This window comes from Benincasa hispida, chromosome 11 (genome assembly GCF_009727055.1).
Source record: "Benincasa hispida cultivar B227 chromosome 11, ASM972705v1, whole genome shotgun sequence".
NCBI lineage: Eukaryota > Viridiplantae > Streptophyta > Magnoliopsida > Cucurbitales > Cucurbitaceae > Benincasa > Benincasa hispida.
In genome coordinates this window covers 45310615-45317522 of record NC_052359.1, presented here as the reverse complement: position 1 = coordinate 45317522, position 6908 = coordinate 45310615, and the positions used below count along the sequence as shown (strand labels likewise).

General features: G+C 39.1%; 1 non-coding gene across 1 annotated transcript; it reads left to right on the top strand.

Annotated features, from left to right (window-relative positions):
• Positions 1-3893: 3893 nt before the first annotated feature.
• On the top strand, positions 3894-4000 carry LOC120092314. Its single transcript, XR_005486020.1, has one exon. It is a non-coding gene; the product is annotated as a small nucleolar RNA R71 (small nucleolar RNA).
• Positions 4001-6908: the final 2908 nt, after the last annotated feature.

Sequence of the window (6908 nt, the reverse complement as noted above, 5' to 3'; positions counted from 1 at the left end):
CTCTCTCCTTTGTATTGATTTCTGGAAGTCTCTCGATCTTTCCGGGAGCGATTTCTTTCGGCTTCGCCTCGTCTCCTTACTCTTTTCGTCCTCTATGTATATGTATAAGTATATGCGTGAACGGATTTCCTTCTCTCAGGTGGAATTCGGTATTTATACATTTCAAGGTGAAATAGCTTTTCTTACAAATGATTGCAATGATGGGCGACATTAATTTCCCTACTTTGTTGTGCCATTTAAAAGTCACCGAAAGTTAAATGTATTTGCTACAGTGTGGCTTTTAACGGCTTGTCAACTAAATTTGGAATCGACCGTTATCAGCTTTACGTCCCATCATGATTTATTATGTTGTCGCCTTGATGTGAGGTCTTTATGCGATCACCTTTTTAAGAAACTTCTCACGATCGCATGACTTGCGATCGCAACTTCAAGCGTGCAGTCACATTGTGCCCTTGGATCGAAATTTCATATGTGCCATCGCATTAGACCTGCAAAAAATAGGTAAATTAACTGGTTTTATGCGATGAGCATTCGCGATCACAATTCTTTCCAGTTTAGTGCTTTCGGACATGATATTGCCTATTTTACCATCGCATTCTCTCATCATTTTACTTATTTGAGTTGTAATAACTTGTATTTCTACCAGTTATCACACCCAAATTTAAAACAATGTTTGTCCTCAAGTATAAACTAAAAATTTTCTTTAAAAATTCAACCGCCTTTACCCTACTTAGACTTCTTAAGATGCCTTATTCAACTTTCATGAACTAATGCCTTCTTAATTTCTATCCTGATTTCTTCCTAAAATATTTCTAATTTTTAGGGATCGCAAGTTTAATCTTCAAAAAAACTTTACTCGTTTCCAGGACATCGCATGATTTATTTCAAACTTTATCCAACCGGGGTGTTCAAGTGATTTTGACCGTTGCGCGATTCAGATATTCGTTTTGTGATCTTGCACTAATCCAAGTGCCCGGCCTTCGTTTTGGCTTGCCCCCACGGGTGTCATGCGGACATCCAACTACGAGCAAGGCACACTTTCTCAGTCAAAACTCATGCCCATCTCTTTATTTGACAGCGGACTTGCGATCACTTGGTTTATGCGTTGATCATGATTCCTACCTTCATTTTGGCTTGCCCCCATAGGTGTCATGCGGACATCCAACTACGAGCATGATCCAATCTCACCGTTATATAATTTTTTTTAATCGAATTTCTAAAAGTAACATGGTTGAAAATAACATTACTGGCAACCCCAAATTTAACACATGGCAATGTCCTCATTGCTGAGAGACGAAATAACTCATGCGATGGACTTAGGAAATTTTGTAAAAATAGTTTTGAAGGAAAGCTGGTAGACTACTAAATTTTAGAAATGTTTCATTAATTGATTGTCCTAAAAGTAATCTGACTCTAGTACATGCGATAAGAAACAAAGGCATGAATTTCATCATTGAAGTCATAATTGGCAAGGGGAGAATGTGACGACCAAATAAAGTGATAAAAAATTCAAGATTGAGTCAAACTAACGAGGATGTGATAGTATAATTTAGCAATATTAAATTGAAGTGCAAGAAGTGAAAAATCGAAATAAGATGAGGCAAGGAAGGACACAACCCCCAAATTTCTTATCGTCTGCATCATTTTTTATCGAATTCTTTCCTGCGGTGGGCTGATTCTTTGATTGCGATGGGCTGATCGAGCCGGTCGCGTCTTTGATGTTATCGTATTGCTTCATCGCAATCGTTTACTACGATCAACGATAAATATCAAGAGGATAAAAAGTATGAAAGAAAAAGTTGGCAATTATAAAGAGTAGTAATCATGCAAAAATTAAGATAGATTCATAAAAGAAAAATAACAAAAGGATACTAAAAAAAAGGATATACTTCGTCCCTGATGAATATGCGTTGCTTATCAACGCAGGGACTACATGTTTCTTCTTCATTCTAGCTTCCTCAAGTCCATGGAGGTTTCCTCTCCTTTTCTTGATCCTCTGACGCGATCATAATCTGGTTATAGCTTCTGATATCTGCGCGCGTCCCTCCGATTGCTCTAATACATTTCTTTAGAATACTGAGCAACACAATTTCTTTTTCTTCTAGTAATGCAGGGGGTTTCTGTGTTTTTCTTTCTTCCTTCAACTTCAATTTTTCTTTATTGTTCACTGTCTCTATTATTGCATGGCAGGATTCTAAGGATGCTGTCACATCCTCTCTTTCTTCATTTTCCTCCTCGGCCTCCCCATCTTCAACGCAAGTGCATTCATCATCGAAATCTGATAAGCCTTCATCTTCTAAGAACTTGATCGCCTCAAACCTGAGCTTCTTTCCATTGATGCTCATTGTTATCTCTCCTTTGTGCACATCTATTTGAGCACGACCAGTAGACAAGAATGGTCGTCCCAATATGATTGGCACATCTTTATCTGCTTCATAGTCTAGAATGATGAAGTCTTCAGGTAGAATGAATTTGTCAATTGGGACCAAGACATCCTTCAATTTTCCTTTAGGGTGTATCAGAGACCTATCTGCAAGTTGAAGAGTCACCGTCGTGGGTGTCAGCTGACCTACATTCAATTGTTTGAAGATTGAAAGGGGCATTAAGTTGATGTTTGCCCCAAGATCGCATAATGCTTAACCAATGCAGATCCCTCCTATTGAGCAGGGTATCGTAAAGTTGCCTGGGTCGCGCATCTTTGGTGGGATTATAATATTTGACTCTTGTGTGAATGCCACTGTGGCGAATTTTTCTATGCTTCTCTTCTTTGAAACAATATCCTTCAAAAACTTGGCATACGTCAGCATCTGCTCTATCTCTTTTGTAAATGGAATATTTATGTGTAGTTGTTTAGATATTTCCAGGAAGCGATGATACTGACCTTCATCGTTTTGCTTCTTTTTCAGTCTTTGAAGGAATTGAAGTAGTTGTACTTTTACTGTTCCATGGTCTGGAAGCTTAGAGGTGATCGCATCTTTAGGTTCTTCAAGTTCCATAACCTCAGACTCCTCTAACTCAGTTTGCATCAACGGTTTCTTTGATTCCATCGCATTTGAATTGATCCTACTAGGCTCCTTCCTAACTTCCACTGTCGCCTTTCCGCTTCTCAGGGTGACTCTAGGCATTGTTCTTTCCCTGTATTCCCCGGGTTGCGTGGGAGCTCAATTGAGTTCAGTAGTGTCCCCTACGGTCTATTCTTCAGCTCTCCCGCAATCTGTCCTAATTGGATTTCTAGATTGCGGATGGAAGTCGCTTGGTTCTGGAGGACTGTTTCATTCTTTTTGATGTATTGTTTTAACAGGGTCTCCATAGAGGATGATGGCGGTGTTTGAGAGCTGCTGACTTGTTGTTGCTGTTGACCGTTAGTTCTCTGAAAAAATCCTGGTGGTTCTTCTTTTTGCGCCATAGGTTGACAGCCTTGTTGTTGGTTATTTTTCCAAGAAAAATTAGGGTGGTTTCGCCACCCGGGGTAGTACGTGTTTGAAAAAGGGTTGTTCTTGACAAAGTAGATCGACTGCGGATTTCGTGGATACTCTTCAACCGAATGCGATTTTCCACATGTAGCACAGCTGGTGCTTGTCTGTTCTATTACGTTGACTTGCCCTATTTGCGTTCCGAGATTGTTTATTGCGATGCCCTGTAATAAATTTATCACTGCATTCATTTGATTTTGCAATGATGTGATGGCACCATTATTTGCGTTACCTTCTCTGTGTTTTGCTCTTTGATCGCTTTCTTGCCAATCTTCGTGGTTTTTCGAGATGCGATCAAGAATGTTCTTTGCCTCGTAATAAGTTTTGTCCAGTAGACCTGTTGTTGCGGCCGCATTGGCAACTGTCTGTGATGCAGAATTTAGTCGTTGATAGAAAATCTCCATTTGAAGGCAATCTGGTAATCCATTGTGCGGGCAGTTGCGTACTAATCTCTTGAATCTCACCCACGCGTCATTGAGCGATTCATCTTTTTCTTGTTCAAAATTGGTGATTAACTTCCTCCTTTTGGCATTCTCTGTAGGAGGGAAATACTTCTTCATAAACTTATTCACAACTTGTTCCCATGAAGTTATCTCTCCTGGTTCGAAGAAGTATGCCTATTTTCTTGCTTTATCGCATAGTGAAAATGGAAATAGCGTAAGTCGAACTTCTTCAGCGGAGATATTAGGGAAGACAAAAGTGTTACAAATTTCAATGAAGCTTCGTAGATGGGTGTGCGGATCTTCACCACGCCGTCCTCCGAACTGTTCTGCTGTTTGTATAATTTGTAACATTACTGGCTTCATCTCGAACCTTGATCCATCCAATGTTGGTCTTATGATTCCTGGGGAGAAATCATACAAGTTTGGTGATGCATAGTCCCGGATGGGTCTATTGCAGTCATTTGCTAGTAGGATAGGATTTGCCATTATGTTGTTTACATTTTTGGCTTGTTCTTTAGGTTGTTTCAGCCATTCTGTGAGTTCTTCCTTGTTGTCGACGTCTATCTTTCTGTCTTCTGCAAAATGTTCTTTCGATCTCTGGGTCATAATTGGGCTCAGGAGGGTGTCTTTCGCTCATGCGACGCTTGCTTCTTCCTTTATCGAAGGAATGGCAATGCAACAGAGGTCGAAAGGTGCAAAGATCAAAGAGGTTTAATGTTAGCGTAATCTATACCGTAGTCCTCGACAACGGTGCCAAAAACTTGATGCGTAAAATTATGATGCGATGATGTGAGTATGCGATAATATGTGTTATGCGGTGATCATGCAAGTTTTTCTAACAAAGCCCAGGTATAAGCCTTCTTAGGTTTCCTGGTAAGTCTAGGGTCGAACACATGGATTACTAAGTAGATATGCGACAGACTTTTTAATTCTATTATGGTGGTAAAAAAATGAAGTGGATAGTGTTTTTATTTAGATTTTTCCTATGTGACGGAGTTGAACGCGGAGTGATGAAAACGTAGAGTTACAATAAGTATGCGATGAAGGGGTTGAGAAGGGGTTTAGCTAACATTTCCTAAGATTGTGCACAATTTATGCGATCATGCTACACACAAATATCAGTACTACATTTCTCAATGCAGAATGCCACAATTCCTATTTCTAGGACGCATGCGATGCATATGTGAAAATGTCGATAGAACTTATTTCTAAGTTTCTATTCTTGTTTATGCGATCTAATCTGATTCTCTCAAGCCTAGATTCTATCTTTAGACTACTCTCTCAAGTATGTCCAAATGATGAATGACGCACACATAAGATAAGGTGACCGCATACCAAAAATCCTATTTCTAAGGCGCATGTGATGTGTAAATAGCAGATAGAACTTATGTCTATGTTTCTACTCTTGGTTATGCGATCTAATCCGACTCTCTCAAGCCTAGATTCTAATTCGACTCTCTCAAACCTAGATTTTATCTTTAGACTACTTTCTCAAGTACGTCCAAAGGGTGAATGATGCATACATAAGACAAGATGATTGCATAAAATGTAAATCTTAAGTCATGTTAGCTAAGTACTTCTCAACCCATTCAGAAATTTAGCTAGTCATACATGGTATGGAGAGATTGAACATAGATTGAAATGAAGTATCCATTTTCTGCAAATAAAGTACTGAATACAAAATAACAAATGGATTTGAGAGATAACAAGCCCGGTAAGCAATGTCTTGCTTCTTGTAACCTTTTACACTACTCTTTATCACTTAAACTGTGTTCTAGTTATGGATTCTTGCTCTCGCAGGGGTTGGCCCTCTCTCCTTTGTATTGATTTCCGGCAGTCTCTCGATCTGTCCGGGAGTGATTTCTCTTGGCTTCGCCTCGTCTCCTTGCTCTTTCCGTCCTCTATGTATATGTATAAGTATATGCATGAATAAATTTTCTTCTCTCTGGTGGCATTCGGTATTTATAGATTTCAAGATGAAGCAACTTTTCTTACAAATGATTGCAATGATGGGCGACATTAATTTCCCTACTCTGTTGTGTCGTTTAAAAGTTACCGAAAGTTAAATGTACTTGCTACAGTGTGACTTTTAACGGCTTGTTAACTAAATTCAGAATTGACTATTATCAACTTTACGTCCCATCATGATTTATTATGTTGTTGCCTTGATGCGAGGTATTTATGCGATCACCTTTTTAAGAAACTTCTCATGATCGCATGACTTGCGATCGCAACTTCAAGCGCGCAGTCGCATTGTGCCCTTGGGTCGCAATTTCATATGCGCCATCGCATTGTACCTGCACAAAATAGGTAAATTAACTGCTTTTATGCGATGAGCACTCAACGATCACAATTCCTTCCAGTTTAGTGCTTTCAGATATGATATTGCCTATTTTACCATCGCATTCTCTCATCTTTTTACTTATTTGAGCTGTAATAACTTGTATTTCTACCAATTATCAGTCTCCGAAGCCCTAAAAAGAAAGAAAACCAAATTGAAGAAAGCGGTAACCCAACCATCATCCAGTGCACGGGAACGTTATCAGGGGAGATTTTCTGTTCCTTTGTACTTTTTGAAGGAACTCTTATTTAAGAAACCAGTGAGCAGACCAAGATCTTTCCAATCCCATTGTGAAAGAAATAAATGCATTCACAAACGTACATAATAGTCATGCATCTTAAAGAAAATTACAGCATGCTTTCTTAATCAAATACAAAAGAAATTGAGAGACATACCTTTGAAGAACTCTTCTTTTGTAAATCTCTCGCTCTCATGATCAATCGACCAATAATATCTCACTTTCATGAACAATCGTCTGGCAATCACGAATAGTCTTCTCCTCGATCAGCAACCTTCAACACTATCACTCGGCAATCTTGGTATTCTTAAAGTGAGAAATCTAGGAGTTGTGGGCTCTGTGTGAATTTGGTAGAGGGAAGAGGAAGAAAATGATCGAACAATACGATCAAGTAAGTAGGAGAAAGGTTTTTC